Source organism: Rousettus aegyptiacus, unplaced genomic scaffold (genome assembly GCF_014176215.1).
Source record: "Rousettus aegyptiacus isolate mRouAeg1 unplaced genomic scaffold, mRouAeg1.p scaffold_m13_p_9, whole genome shotgun sequence".
NCBI classification, from domain to species: domain Eukaryota; kingdom Metazoa; phylum Chordata; class Mammalia; order Chiroptera; family Pteropodidae; genus Rousettus; species Rousettus aegyptiacus.
In genome coordinates, this window is record NW_023416312.1 from 8,309,004 (window position 1) to 8,325,839 (window position 16,836).

Below are 16,836 nucleotides of genomic sequence, written 5' to 3' on the forward strand. Positions count from 1 at the left end.
AAACAAAATCTCAATGGATTAAAAAAATACTCCAGAGAATGGCAGTTTTGCAGCTTAATTTATATATTAGAATCAAAGGAGGAGATGTAAAGAGGGTTCATTGGTGGCAGATTAAGGGGGTGGAAAAAAAGAAAGCAAGGAATTATCTGGGATTGGATAAAAAGTAAAATGGAGAGACACATACTTCTTTTACATTCGTGGGCACAGAAGAGTTAATAATTAACATTTACAGCGCATAGAGGTGGTGTGCAGGGGACGAGATCACAATGAGGGGTTCTGTGGTCTCCTGCTCTGGTGCAGAGGGTTGTGCCCAGAGGGCTTTGGGGAAAAGGGATTGCTCTGACATTCCAGGGATATGTTATCTTAGAATCAAAACAAAAACAAAAATAAAAACAAAAAACAAAAAACAAAAAAAAACAAGCAAAAAAATAGGCTTAAAGACTGACCTTTGTCAAGAAAACTACAGGCCCAGGATGTGATTACTTGCCATGATCTGCTTTTAGTTAGAAATTTTTATGTTCAGATCATCTTTATGTGGTTAATTTCAGTCTCTGTGTTTGTAGGGCCCACCATGCTGGCCTTCCCTGAACTTGTCAGGTTTAGTATGTGGCCCTCTTTTTTGTCCACACTATGAACCAGGAAAAGGGCTCTCGCCAGTACACAACCATGCTGGCAACCTAATCTCAGATTTCTCAGCCTTCCGAACTGTGAGAAATAAATTTCTGTTATTCTTGAGCTTTAAAAATATAAGCAAAATAAGCAGACATTAATACCAGAAAAGTTGTGCGTGGGGGTGGAGGTGACATAGGAAGAGTTGTGTGTTAAAGGCAATGTAATCGTACATTTCTTGGTTCACGTGTGAACATTCTTTACAATATCCTAATAATGTTAAAATGCAGAATATAAACTTAACTAAAAACCTGTGATATCACTATCAAGCAGGAAAGGAGACAACGCACAGTATGAAAAAACTAAAATCCTCATCTATTTTAAAAGGAAGTCAATACCTATATGAGTTTTCTATTGCTGTTGCAACAAATTTACCAGAAACTTAGTAGCTTGAAATAATGCAAATTTGTTCTTATAGTTCTGAGGTCAAAAGTCCAGCATGGGTCTCTCTGAAATAAAATCCAGGTATTAGCAGGCTGCGTTTCTTTCTGGAGGCTCTAGGGAAGAATTCATTTCCTGCTCATTTGGGCTATTGGCAGAATTCAGTTTCTTGTAGTTATAGAACTGAGGTCCCTGTTTTATTAGTGGTTGTAAGCTTAAGTCTGTTTCCAGCTTCTAGACATCACCACATTCCTTGGCTCAGGGCTCCCTTTCTCTACCTTCAAAACTGGCAGGGGGGAGGGGGAAGGATAAGGGAGGAGCAGCAGGCCTTTCTCACATCTATTTCTGATTCCCTCTTCAGTCTTTCTCTTACACCTTTAGAGACTCATAAAATTAAATTGGGCCCACCCACATAATTTAGGATTATTCTCTCCATCTCAAGGTCCTTAACTTTAGTCACATTTACAAAGTCCCTTTTGCCATGTTAGGTAACAAATTCAGAGGTTCCAGGAATTAGGACAGGGGACATATCTGTGAGTCGATTATGTTGCTTGCAACAAACAATATATCTAATGTCTAACATAGAAGAATTTTAAAAATTAGAGCAATTTTGGGGATTGTTTTATAAACTATATAAATGTCTTACCAATGTATTGTATACTTGAAACTAATAAAATAAAGTTAAAATAAATAAATAAAAATAAAAAACTGAAAATGAAAAATATATATGCATATTATTTCAAAAGGAGAAGAAACAGCAAGAAAAGTATAAAGAGGTTGCCTCCGGGAAATATGACTGTCTTATGTGTTTGTGGATTGGGACAGAAGATTTGAAATAAGGTAGCAGTCTGTTTTGTTAAAAGCTTATAAATACTACTTGACCTTTTACCCTGTGCAAGTACGACTTTGACAAAAATTAAATGCACTTATAAAATAAAAAAGGGAGGGTTTTTCCAATTTTTTGTTTTTAGAAAGTAGGCAATCAAGTTTGCAAAGAATGGCATTTAGAAAGGAATACTCAATGCCTCGGTTGTATATAATGACCTAGCTAAAATTTAGGAAGATACATGCTTCTATTTTTTGCTAAGGATTGTAGAGAAAATCTGATTCCTAGCTGTCATATATTTTATTTATTTTATTTTATTTTTAGGCGAGGCAATCCTTGGTTGACCTCACAGATTGCAAGGACCTTGTCAGTTTACAATCCCTTATTTTTTTTTATTTTTTACACCTACGGCACCTGGTCTTCCTAGGTGGTCTCCCATCCAAGTACTAACCAGGCCTGACTCTGCTTAGCTTCCGAGATCAGATGGGATCAGGCTTGTTCAGGGTGGCATGGTCATAGACAGATCTTTTAAACTTAGGTAATCATGCTTATTAGTAAAATGGGGTATTTGGGCCTAGATGTCATAACCTAATGTGGTATACTGTAAAAGAACACAATTCATCACTCTCTGGTATCCTCGAAGTGAGACTTTGCAGCTCTTCTTATGATAGTTGAAACATGGTATCTGTTTCTTCTTCCTCTGAATCTGAGCTAGCCTTGGAATGACTCGCCACTAGAGTGAAGCAGAAATGACGTGTCAGTTCCAAGCTTTGGCCACAAATAGTCTTACTTCTGCTCTCCCTCTTGGGCTTCGGCCTGCAACATAAGAACATACCTGGACTCCCCTGTTGGAGAATGGGAATAGAGACAAACCATTCCAGCTCAAGCCACTCTAGACCAACCTTCCTCTGGTGACCTGGTATCTGACCGCAGACAAAGGAATAAGCCCAGCTAAGGCTACAAGCACTGCTCAGCTGAGCCCAGCCAAAATTGCCCATTGTAAACTAAATAAATGATGGTTTTCTAAGTCCTTCTGTTTTGTGGTAGTTCGTTACACAGCAATAACTAAGTGATCTGCCAAAGTACCACCATATTATAATTACAAGCCATGTACCAAAGTGAAAATACAGAGCCTGTGTAGCTTCAGACTTAAATTTATAAAGCAATATGTCATTTTCCCTCTTGAAATGTTTTTTGGCCAATATTTTATTTCTGGTAGCATTCTATTCTTTTGTGAGTTTCCAGAACAATTTAACATTACTTTTATTACAGTGCTTTTCTGTCCTCACAGAATCCAATTTGACATTCAAGATATAGAGATTAAGATGACCTTTTTACCAGTGTAAACGAAAGTATTATGAGGGCAGCAGAAATATGAGAAATGTTATTTCTGTAATCACATAAAGTAGCAAGTATTAGCTCAAAAAAATAGACATGTTCTTATGATGTGAGGAAGAGTTAAAGATTGAAAACATGAGGGGTTCTACCAGGATTTTTTTTAGTAGTACTTTCAGATAATGAAATTATTACATTCCTGGAAAAATATAAAGAACAATGTAACAATCACTTATAATCTTGTTACCCGGAGATAACATTTTAGCATGTTTTTTTCCATGTTTCAGATATAATTTTGCAGTCTTTAAATCTTTTATAATGCTTTATATGCTTTTTTTCCATAAAAATACATATTAAGCAGTTTCTCACTAAGTTTTTTTCAGTAAAATGATTTTATAATATTCCATTCTGTGCATAATTATTATTGACTTTAGTTTATAATTCAATAAAATGATGTATAATTTAGGTTTCCTTTCATTACAAATTGATATAAATAATAGTTGAATATTATTATACATAAATCTCTGAACATATGTTCATGTTTCTGGTTATTAGGATATATGCCTAGGAGTAAAATTATCAAGAAAAAGAAAATTAATATTTTTGAGGCTCTGGAAACATATCAAATTGTCCTATGAAAAAGATGGCATCAGTCCCTATTCCTGGCTGCTGTGACTGAGATTCTTTTAATGCACCTTCACCAGTATTAAGTATATCCTTATTTAAAAACCAGGGTTATTTTAAAAGACAAAAAAATCTTATTGCTTCATTTTATATTTTTATTGCCAATAGTGTGACTAGTTTTTCAGGTATTTATTTCCAATTTTCATTTTCATATTGGAAGAATTTTTTGATCGTGCCATTTTCTTAATTTATTTTAATTCCTGTGAGCTCTTCGTAGATTAAAGATTTTAATCTTTGTCTTTCACATTTCTTGCATATAATATTCCCAGATTATTATTTGATTTCTAATTTTGATAAGTAGAAGTCTTATACTGTTATGTAGACAAATCTATTGCAATTTTACTTGATTTTTTGGTTACTTTCCAGTTTAGTATACTTTTCTTTATCCCGAGGTCAGATAATTATTCAGTCATTTTCTTCTGTGCTTTTATATGTTTTAACTTTTTTGAGGGGCTTCTGAATATTTAATCAGTGGCTCAATCATAGCTTCTATTGATTGTATATTTAGGAAGAATAAATTACCCCAGATGAACAGTGGTAGAGAAATCTTTTTATTCTTTTAAGTAATGTACACTTATAAAATCATGATAAAGTTAAAAGATTAACTTTGACAGCTGAATTTTTTGTCATACTGTTGGGCTTTTTCTCTCTAAACCACAGAGATACAGCAGTATCTCCAAGAGAGATGACCTAGATTCATTCTCTGTCTAACAAAAGCCAGTTGAGAAGAGTGAGATCTGTTTCCACATCAGTGATCACTCTGACCATTGTAATGAGAAATTGAGAACACACGTAAATTCAAAAGCATAGATGGATGGACAATATAGCATGTTGAAAGTTGGCCTCAATGTTTTTGTTTTAATAAAATCATTCCAAACTGTGCAAATTTGCTTCTTCTTAATTGCTTCCTGAGGGCTTCCTAATATAACAAAGGACTTTATTTCTCAAAATATCAGCTAAACCCATCCTTAACTACAATATGCTTGAATATCACTATGATAAAATTTGAGCTAGAGTAATATAACTGTAACAGCATTAGAAGTTTTATAGAAATTATGTATTATCTACCTACTTTCAAACTTAGAGCAGTTTACAAAAATCTAAGGTACTATGAATCCAAAAAATCTATAATTATTAAATGGAAAGGACAAAGTAATGGGAATAAGGGTTGGGATGGAGATTGGAAAGATGAGAGTGGAATAATTAGAACAGAAAATAGAGCCAAGGGAGGCTATTGTTTAATGAATTCAATAAGTCTAAACTTCCTGGAAACCAAGGTAAAAAGGGAACTAGTGCTACCCAACTATCTAACAAAGGAGACATACAAAATCAACAATTGAGACCAACCTTACTTCAGAAGTCTGAGAGAAACTAAACACATGAGTTGGGAACTGAACAATATAATAAACAGTATTTTCAATGGCAATTCTACATTTATTACAGAGGCCTTCTTTATATGCTCATTTTTATATCAGTTTTATATTTTGAAATGAGAGAATAATGTTAATAGTTTTGTGAAGGCATTTCTTGAGAATTTGGAATGAGGATCTGTAGCATGAAGGAGCTGCTGGTATTAGGGCTAGTTGGCAGAATTAAGATTTGTAAAATCAATCTATTCAGTAGCACATTTACATGTTACCTGAACATCATGGGAAGAGATAAAGCCAAGTTGTGGTGGGTCAGGGAGATAAAGGAAAATTGCAGGAGGCTTACATTGGCTCCAATGGCCAGCATGTTCTTTCATGTGATTCAAAAGTCTTCATTATTAATTACCTTTTCTGCTCCTCACACTATTAAGAGGTAGATTCTCTCTTTCTAGGCATATCTTGACCAGGATACAGAGTTGAATTGAACTTAGGGGAAGAGAAGTGACTTATGAAAACAATATTTCAATAGAGCTGGAAGTTTTAGTTTGAGACCTTCTCTTCTAATTTCCATGGATTCCTATCTGAGCCCACTTCTTTCCATTTCCCCCTTATTTTATGGTAAAATTAGATACTGTTATTAAATATATAGAAAATGAGAGAAAATACATATTCATAGTTATATGACTTAATATAATTTTATATTCAATTTGGATAATCTCTTCATATAAATTCCTTTTTAACTTTTTATTATGAAAAATTTCAAAATATACAAAGTAGAGAGAAGGGCATAATGAATCCATTAACTGCTCCCTTGCTGCAAGTCATTGACATTTTTACCAACTTTATTTCATCTCTCTCATTTCATGCTTTTCCCAACATTTTATTATAAAAATTTTCAAATATAGAGAAAAGTTGAAAATTTGTAAAATGAACCCACATATGTCCACCACAAAGATTCTATAATTGATGTTTTCCTATACTTATTTTATAATATATCTACCCATCTCTTCATCTATCTATCCACTAATATCTCATATTTTAACACATTTCTAAGTAAGCTACAGACACCAGTATACTTAGCCTAAACATTTCAGCTAGCTTATTAGTAAAAGAGTTCAGCACTTACTTAGAGGTCTTTATTTTGAAGTAAATTTTATATACAGTGAAATTCACAAATCTTAAGGGTACCATTTGAGGAGTTTTGATATATGTATACACCTGTGTAGCCCAAACTCTATTAAAGACATGTAACATAACTATCACCCTAGAAAATTCCCTCAGTCCCCTTCCCCGTCAATTCATGCCTCCACCTTGATTCTAAGAAACAGTCACTTTTCTGATGTTTTTAACCTTAGATTATTAGTGCTACCCTTTTTAGAATTTCATACAAATGGAATTATATAGTATATGCTCATATAGTATTAGCACATTTTTGAGATTTATCCATGTTGTTTGTATAAGTAACTTATTTCAATACACCACTTAAAATTCTTTTGAGGAAATATTTTAAAGAAAATCCCATGCTATGTCCTTTTGTCCATTAATGCTTCTATTTCATCTGTATTCTCATTTGTGTATAAGTGTACTCTGTCTCTAGTTTTTCCCATCATAATCTTTTCACTTCTTGCCTTTTATTAGCCACAGTTCAGCCAATAGTTTTGCCTTTGTGGACTCCATGCTACTAACACACTTAGGTCACCAAACACTTTCTGATAGTAGCATGAATGAAGGAAACTGAACACTTCCTCCTTGCAGTAAACAGTTTTTGCTAAATTAGTCTTTTAAATTTTTTCTAAAGAACTGATTCTTTTCCCTCCCTTAGATCTCCCAAGAAACTTTCTGCCCACTTGGTGTTCCCACCCCCATCTCTGTATGCATCACATTCCAATTACTGCATTACTCTACTCATCTGTGCTCATAACAGGAACTGTTTTACATGAATGAATCTATTTTCATGAATCCTTTGATTTCTGTCATCCATAGACAGAGAAAAATCACAGTAGATAGAGTAGGGAAGCATGGTGGCTTAAGAGTACAATTTTTACTCTACTTAAAAGCCTTTCCTTTTTCTCAAAATTTTGGTAAAAATATTAAAGAAGTTGTTTTATACTTTATGTCAATTCGAAATTATTTTACTCTCAAATTTCCAGAGAGGAGCTTCTGAACTGAGCTACCAGCAGTTTAATTGTGGGACTGGGAATGAATGAGGTTAGTCTATGTTCTGCTTCACCACAGATGTCAAGTCAATTAGTAAAAAGCCCGGAAGGAGCAGTTTGAAGATTTGATGTTCATCACCCACTGGAGGGGAAAACATTAGCTACTGAGAAAGGGTTCTCAGTATGTCTGCACCCTGTTATTCTTCTACTTAAAATTTGACATCTAAAATAAAATACATCCTCTTGGAGGATCATGTATGGTGGTAAACTTCCTCTTTTGTGAGAAGCAGAAAAATGCAAGCAACTTACTTATTTCTAAAGTATGTTGGCACCTAAAATTTAAAGCAAGCAATATAAAAATCAAGATTATATTTAAAAATGTCTTTTGTATAATTATATACTTTAGGACACATATAAATAATATTTACCTCAAGCAAAAAAGTAGTATATTCTTTGAAAAACACAACAGTTTAAACAAACTCACCATAAAATACTGTAAAACATCTAATCTGGAGACACTTATAAAAATGAGCTTCCAAGGACTTTGTAAGTTTTTGCTTCCTCTATGTAGAAACAGCCACAACACAGTATGGAACAACAGAAAATCATTATGATAGTGGCATTCCACTTTGACTTAAAAAATATCTGTTGAATATACAACTTCTCCCCTTTTTTCCCATGTTAACATTTTCTTTTCCCACACATTTCTATTTCTTAACAAACATTTGTTGAAACAATAGGTATAAATAAATAAAAATTGTGTGCATTTAATAGAAGAAGATAATTGGTTTGGGAAGATGGTGGACTAGGTAAAATCAGGGGTTGTCTCCTCCCAGGTCCACATTCAAATTACAACCAAATTGTTGTAAAATAATCAACATGGAGAATCTTCTTAAGTCCAGTTGATCATAACACATAAGTCCAATAATATAAAGGAGCCACACTGAAGCCAGTAGGAGGGGCAAAGTCGCGAGTCAGGCTACACCCACACCCGCAGGTGGTGGAGGATCACGAGGAGGGACAGCGAGCCTGCAGAGGCTCCCCTGAAGGAGAGGGGGTTCCTGGCCTCCTTTGGGGGCACCCCAGCCCAGAGTCTCAGCCAAAGGAAGAGGAGATTCCAATAACTTTGTAAAAATCAGAGGGGATTCTGGCCGTCTGGGTGAGACAGAAGAAGACTGAAACCCAGGACACCTTTTTGAAGGACCTGCGCACAGGCTCTCTGACCTGCGGACACTCACCCGGGACACCGGCGGTGGGTCACAGGCTCACATGGGATTCATTCTGGAAAAGTCTGCATTACCTAGTGCCAGAACGAGGGCAGGAAGGGCAGCCACCATTGTGCCTTAGTCTGGCCTCCCTACCAGGCAATCTACAGACCAAGACTGCCTGACTGCAGACCCCTCCCACAGGGCCATTAGGAAGCGCTGGCCTGAGGGGATCAGCTGGCCCCACCCAACCTGCAGATTGCCTGGGGCTGTAGTTGCTGGATGGCTGCCACGCCCTGCACCCATTCAGGGCCAAGAATTCACAGTAAACGCTCATTTCTGAGATAGGGTCAGGCAGGCAGATAACTGCTGCCAACAGGAACTTGGGTGGATCTCAGGGACAGTCCCAGACAACAGCAGCTGGTCTTGCTGTGACCTGGGACTTCTGCAGAACGCTGGAATGGTTACCAAAGTTGCAGCAAGACTGAGGTTGTAATTATGTAAATACCATTGTCTCCCTGAGACCTTGCCCCGCCCTACCCACAAATTGTCCCAGGTGGCCCATTGACAGTGAATTGGCTACCACAGGGCAGGCACTTCACTGAAATCAGTTGCAGGCAGACCTCTGCTCCCTGCAAGAGTTGCAATGTCATGTGTGCGGAGATCAGAGAGGCCTGTGGGACCACCCTAGACAGCAGCTGGTCTCATTGGGATCTGGGGCACAGAAGTTGCAGCAAAACTGAGGCTGTACTGGCTTGACGGCCCTTGTCTCCCTGAGATCCCGCTTCATCCAAGCCACAAAGTGCTTGCAGCCCATTGAAAGGCAGCCTTTTGTGCCCTGCTTGGCTCTGGGGTTGTGCAGTCAGTGCAGGCAATAGACCTTGACTAGCACAGTGAGCGCATTTCAGGGAAAACAGTTGTGGGCACACCAATGCTGCCTGTACGAGCTGCAATATCTCTTGAGGGGGTGGCAGGGCTCTGTACTGGCCTAACGGCCCTGGACTCTCTGAGCTCCTGCCCCATCCAATACACAGAGTGCCCACTGCACGTTGACAGGCAGCTGCGCCTGCCCTGGGATGGCACATTCAGGTCCAAGGATAGCAGCAGCTGACCTTGCTATGATTGGAAACTTGTACAGGGAGCCACAGAGACAGCGCTGGCATGTAAGCTGACACTGCAGTGGCAGAGGGGGAATGTACTCACTAGACCCAGGAGATACCCAGGGTCCCTGCACCACGCAACACACATATCACCCAGAGTTTTTCCAGTTTCATAGACTTACAGGCAACTGACAGGCAGTATCAGGCTTTGAGGAGCACTGATCCCTCTGCTAAACTGCCCTAGGTCAGGGTTGGAGGATAACTGACCACTGGCTGCAACATTGTCTTTTCCACTTACCTCTAGATCTAGCATAGGCAACAACCATCTGCGGATCACTTTCCAGCTCCCATCAGGTAGCCCTGAGCAATCAAGGGCAGTGGCTGATCTTAGCCTACTGGTGAGCCCCTCCCAAAGGGCCACAAAATCAATGGCTATCGTCAGACCACAACAGAGCAACGACTGACTAGTCCCATTAGTGGTACACACAAAGGGTGGTTACGACAAGTACACAAGCCTGCTAGGGCAAATCCCACTCAGTGGGGTCAGCCCCCACACAGCAATTCTTACCCTGTGGGTGCAGTCAATTTCAACAATTAGTCAGCCTGAGTGTTAATCCCATCCACTGATGTACCAACAACAATAAAGCCTTGGCAACAACAGAATATCACACACAACCTACACAAAGATCTCATCCAGAGCCCCCGGCATATAGGATCAGGGGGAGTGTTCCAGTGGGCCATGCAGGACACTTTTCACATTAGCTCAACTGGTCAAGGTTGAGAGATGAAACAAATATTCCTGACACACAGAAATGAATGCATGGAGGGTAATAAAATGAGAAAACAAAGAAACATGCCACAAATGAAACAACAGGAGAAAACTCCAGAAAATAAGCTTAATGAAATGGAAGCAAGCAACCAAGCAGAGACTGAAATGAAGAATACACTAGAAGGATTCACCAGTAGATTGGATGAAGCAGAAGATCAAATCTGTGAACTGGAAGACAAGGTAGCAGACTACACCCAATGAGAACAACAAAAAGAAAAATAGTTTAAAAAATGAGAATAGTTTGAGACCCCTGGGACAACATGAAGTATAACAATATCTAGATCATAGGAATACCTGAAGGAGAGGAGAGAGAGCAAGAAATTGAGAATCTATTTGAAGAAATAATGACAGAAAACTTCCCTAACCTGGCAGAGGAATTAGACACACAAGCTCAGAAAGCACAAAGAATCCCAAACAAGAGAAATTCAAAGAGACCCATGTCAACAGCAAATGAAAGTTTAACTTCTTCCTTTCCAATTTGGATAACTTTTATTTCTCTTTCTTATCTGATTGCTGTGGCTAAGACTTCCAATACAATGTTGAAGAGGAGCGGTTAAAGGGAACTCCTTGTCTTATTCCACCACAAAACTGTTAGAACTGATCAATGTATTCAGTAAAGTAGCAGGTTACAAAATAAATATCCAGAAGTCAGTGGCAATTTTATACACCAATGATGAACTTTTAGAAAGAGAAATGAAGAAAACATTCCCATTTACAATTGCATCAAAAACTATAAAATACCTGGGAATCAAGTTAACCAAGGAGGTAAAAGATCTGTTTCCAGAAAATTATAAGTCATTGAAAAAAGAAATTGAAGAAGATACAAATAAATGAAATAAATAAATAAGTAAACAAACAAATAAATAAATAAATAAAACAAATAAATATATACTGTGCTCATGAGTAGGTCTATAGATTCAATGCAATCCCTATCAAAATACCAATGGCATTTTTCAGAGAGCTAGAACAAATAATCCTAAAATTAATATGGAACCATAAAAGACCCCAAATACCCAAGGCATTCTTGAGAAAGAAGAACAAAGTTGGAGGTAACACACTATCTGATATCAAACTATACTACCAAGGCTACAGTAATCAAAACAACATGGTACTGGCATAAACACAGATACATTGATCAATGGAACAGAATAGAGAGCCCAGAAATAAATCCACGCCTATATACTCACTTAATATATGACAAAGGAGGTAAGAATATACTAAGGGGTAAAGACAGTTTCTTCAATAAATGGTGTTGGGAAAATTTGACAGATATATGCAAAAAAAAGAAGCTGGACCACTTTCTTACACTGTATACAAAAATAGACTCAAAATGGATTAAATACTTAAATATAAGACCATAAAATTTCTAGAAGAAAACATAAGCATAAACTCTCTGATATTACTAACAATAATTTCTTTACAGATATATCTCTCCGGGCATGGGAAACAAAAGAAAATATAAACAAATGAGACTATGTCAAACTAAAAAGTTCTTGCACAGCAAAGAAAACCATCAACAAAACAAAAAGACAACTCACTGATTGGAAGAAGATATTTGCTAATGATACATCTGATAAGATGTTACTATCCAAAGTACATAATGAACTCATACAATTCAACAACAACAAAAATCCAATTAAAAAAATGAGCAGAAGACCTAAACAGATACTTCTCCAAAGAGGAAGTACAGATGGCTAATAGACATATGAAAAAATGCTCAAGGTTACTAATTATGAGGGAAATGCAAATTAAAACCACAATGAGATATCACTTGACACCTGTCGGAATGGCTATCATCAAATCAAAGAATAACAATTGTTGGTGGGGATGCAGAGAAAAAGGAACCCTCATAGAGTGTTGGTAGGACTGCAAATTGATACAGCCACTATGGAAAAGAGTATGGAGGTTTCTCAAAAAATTAAAAATGGATATACCTTTTGACCCAGCAATTGCACTTATGTGGGTATGTATCCAAAGAAAACCAAAACAATAATTTGTAAATATCTATGAGCCCCAATATTCATGGCAGCACAATTTACAATAGCCGAGATACAGAAGCAACCTAAATGTCCATTAACAGATGATTGGATAAAGAAGTTATGGTTCATTGTACAACAGAATATTACTCAGTCATTAAAAAAAATGAAATCCTACCATTTGCAATGGTGGACCTAGAGGCTATTATGCTAAGTGAAATAAGTCAGACAAAGATAAATACTATATGATTTCACTTATATGTGGAATCTAAGGAACAAAAAACCAAAGTAACCAAAAACAGACTCACAAATATAGTGGACAATCTGGTGATGGAAAGAGGGGAGGCAAGGCTGGGGTGCTGGGAGAATGGGGTGAAGGGTTAAAGAAGTACAAATTGGTAGTTGATAGATGGTCATGGGGAGGGGGAGCTCGGCACAAGGAATGCAGTTAGCATTAATATATTAGCTAGGTAGAAAACCAAAGAAGAGGAGCAATCAGAGGAATCATTATATAAACTATATAAATATCTAATCAATCTACTGTATACTTGAAACTAATAAAGAAAAAAAGAATGACATGGACTGACCAACCAAAGGGATGACCAATAAATTTTAGCTGTCAGCTGACAAAAAAAAATGATAGTTATCATTTAGGTGTCCACAGAGTATATTTAGGTTTATTATCACTTCCGATGTGTTCAAAATTCATTAAGTATGCAAAAGAGATAAGGCTCAGTGATGTTCAGTGATTTGTCCAATTCACACAGCTGTGAAAATCCTGCAGGACTCAAACCTTGGTCATCTGAGCTTACATCTAGTTTCCTTCCTCTTACATCAGATATCTCCAGTCAAGACAGAAGGCACACCACAGAAGTGATTACAACATGAGAGCACAGACAATGAATGATGTATATGTAATATAAGACTCCACACATCATGTCCATGTGGGACTATTTTTAGATGATATTGCATCAGACCTTTCTTATTGATAGAGAAGAGATTAGGCGGAATTATTTTCCCATTCAAAAATATTTAAGACTTCTACATTTGGATTCAAATGAAATGTGCAAATGTTTCAGGTTTGTGTGTCCTTTGTAAACACAACTTCCTGTTGAATTTTAGGAAGAATCTAAAATGACTTAAATGACTTCCTGAGTATTAAATAGCTTGTGAAGAGTAAGATCTTGATGAATTATGTCTAATCAGAGATACAAATCTAAGACATGAATTTTAAAATTCCCCTCAAATACACATGCTTCCAAGCACTGAAAGGGAAGATAAGTTCATAGGAAAAAAGCATTTTGGGGTTTTCTCATTTCTTAAATGGTCACAAAGTCTTTGGAAGATCAAAGATCTAACAACAATATTGCCTGTTTGTACATTTTGCCCTCAAGCTCACTTTTGGGTGAACTTTTTAATCCTTTTAAGGCTTTAAGTAAAGGATAGCTAGGCCCATCCTAGATGTTATTCCTAAAATAGGGGCTAAGGAGTACCTGCATAAAGTCCTCCTTTCCAGTACTCAGGATCTGATAGTTACTGTGGGATACTGGCCTCCAGGAAGTGAGGTCATTGGGTTTCTGAAGCCAGTGTCCTAGGTTTGTAGGTTTCTACATAGGAGGGCAAATGAAATAAGAACATAGCACCACTAACAGAAAAACAATGTAGTAAGCCTGGAATTGTGGTCAGAGGAGGTTTGCTTTGATCACCTCTATCAATCCTCCTCAAAGTATTGCTCATGGTCCTTTTTTATTTTCTAAATCCTCTGTGGGGCCACTCAGCAACATGGACAGTTCCCTTCCTGATCAGTCTTGGCTTAAAGCGCCCTAAAAATGTCTTCTTCCCCCTGCACACCAATGCTCCAGGGACAACTCTGCCTTCTCAATTCTCCACATCAGTTTTACCAGATGTAAATCAAGTTCTTTAGCTGCCTCTGTGGACCTCTGTGAAGCTTTTGAGTGCTGGCAGGCATTGTCTTCAAGCCCTTACTCCAAAGTCAGTACACCAAATATGGAAAGGAAAATCATAGTTAGGAGCGAGAAAATAGAAACAGTTAAAATGATGTAGGAAAAGTGGTAAGATGAGGAGAAATGTCAAGATGTGAGTGAGAGGAAAGGAAGAAAAACAAAGAGGCTTATGTGGTTGGGAAGAGGTGACACACTGCCTCCTGGGAACATGTTCTTTTTATATGAGTTCTTCGGAGCCTTTGGAGATGCTCAGGAAACACTTATGCACATAATTCAAAAGAAGAATTTTAGAATATTTTATTTTACTTATATTAAAAATAATAATCTTGCAGTATACCCAAGTGATTGAACTTCTTAAGTCAACAGGCCAGCTTTTTACAACAGACAAATATATATTATCTATAAGGATACTAAAAAATGTACTTTCATGATAACCTAACTCTAGTATAAGCCATTCATCTTTTCTTCTTACAGTAGAAAAATATAATGAGGTTGTTATTCTTCAGATTATGTGCTTTCCATATTCGTAATCATCTTTATTAGGTATAAATCACCTTATGGCCAATATATTCTAGTCGTTGTAAAGCCAAAAAAAGAGCAAAACTGATATATGTTTGCTGATCTTCATAACTGATGAATTCGGTAGGTATGAGGATGTTGGTATTTATGGGTTGATTTTATTTTTATGTTGATGACATCTTTCTACTTAATGTTTTGTATGACCTCCTGAAATATTGCAATAGAAATTAATACATTCCTGTTTCTCCTCAATATTTGCTATGAAATTGATATGTTCCTGGGGAAAACAGCTTTAGGCTTCCTCTAAACTCCACTCTAGTCTAGTGAAAATCATGTTTATAAAGGTGAAAGGACCAGAGAGAATGCTTTCACAAACATTTCACTTAGTTCTTATAGCAATCTCTTTTAGATGGCTATATTCTTCTTTAACACTTGAGAAAATGGAGCTGTGCATTGCAAAACAGCTATAGAGGCAGTATCTGAAGTTGTATGTTTCGAATTCCAAAATATGTTCCCCTTTCACTTTACCCTATGACCTGTTCTACAAAACAGAATGCACTCATTGCCTTGTTTAGAAATGAAGTTACACACTATGCCAAAATATTTCTACTTTTGGATCTGTCTAGCAGAGGGGGGAGATGCAGCTGATGTGTTCTCTAGCCCTTACAAGTCACTCCTGTATGTGCTTCTACTCAAAGTTAAATAGCCACTTAAAATCCTCAAGCTCAAATTTGTATGGGAATGTTTAAATATGATATACTAATATGATGCAAACAGGTGAGCACATCTGAACTGTTTAATGTGTCAAATACCGTGAAATAACCAGTCCCCATCCCTTCTGAGTTGGAAGACATAATATGTCCTTTGTGAGACAGAAGGTTATTCTGTAAATAAGGAATAATTTCTCAAGTGTTACAGGTGGACATATGGTTACATTGATCTGAAAATGCTTAACTGACTTAGACATCCAGAAAGTGGGAAAATAATTAATTCTAGTCAAAGGTTAATTTGCTGTACCGCAATACTTGGCACTAAGAGGTACATTCTAAACATTTTTGGTGCCACAATTGTGCATCAAGTTCAGTAGTGGGTGTGCAGTTGATTATATGCCAGTGGCAGGCTGCTGAAATGCTATTTTAGTTGGGGCCAGCTTGCAGTTATAACGATTTGACACCTCTGCCCAAATTTAGTGTCAGAAAAGTTGAAATCTCCTTTTTGAGGAAGTCTCTGAGGTTTAGAGGTTGTACTTTCTGAATTATCTATCATTTGTTAAATTTAAGTTTAGAATAAAAACCATATAGTTTTTCCAGTTGTATCAATTTGACCCAAATGCTTATAAAGTGGTCACGATGACACACGAGTATCTGGAATTTTTGTTGTTGATAAGGGTCTCCCTTTGGAAAGTGATGAGGAAAAGATTATATTTGTTTGTACAGATGATAGAGTCTATCACTGTTTGGTGATTTTTTTTGGGGGGGAGGGTGCCATTTCATCTTATTATATTTGCCCTCCTGTTTATAAAATAGTGATAATCCACATTCATGAAAACCTATACATTTTCTAAGACACTACTGTCCCAGTGCAATTTCCACAGTGTAAATTAGAACCTATCCTATTGATAATGTTCCTTTTTGTGCATGAACTCCTTTTTTTGTGAGTTGACTGCAAAGTTAAGATCACAAAGTATATGTCCTTTTTCTCTTCCTGGTCCCCCAGTATGCACTCTTGCACTCCTCCCCTTAGCTACTTTCCATTTACCACTCAGGATATTCTGATAAAAATGCAAAATTGAATATAATTCCACTACTTCCCAAGCACCAAAGCC

At 36.9% G+C, this 16,836-nt stretch overlaps 1 pseudogene; it reads right to left on the reverse strand.

Moving 5' to 3' along the window:
- Positions 1–2,278: 2,278 nt before the first annotated feature.
- Positions 2,279–2,397, reverse strand: LOC118608197 (annotated as a pseudogene).
- Positions 2,398–16,836: the final 14,439 nt, after the last annotated feature.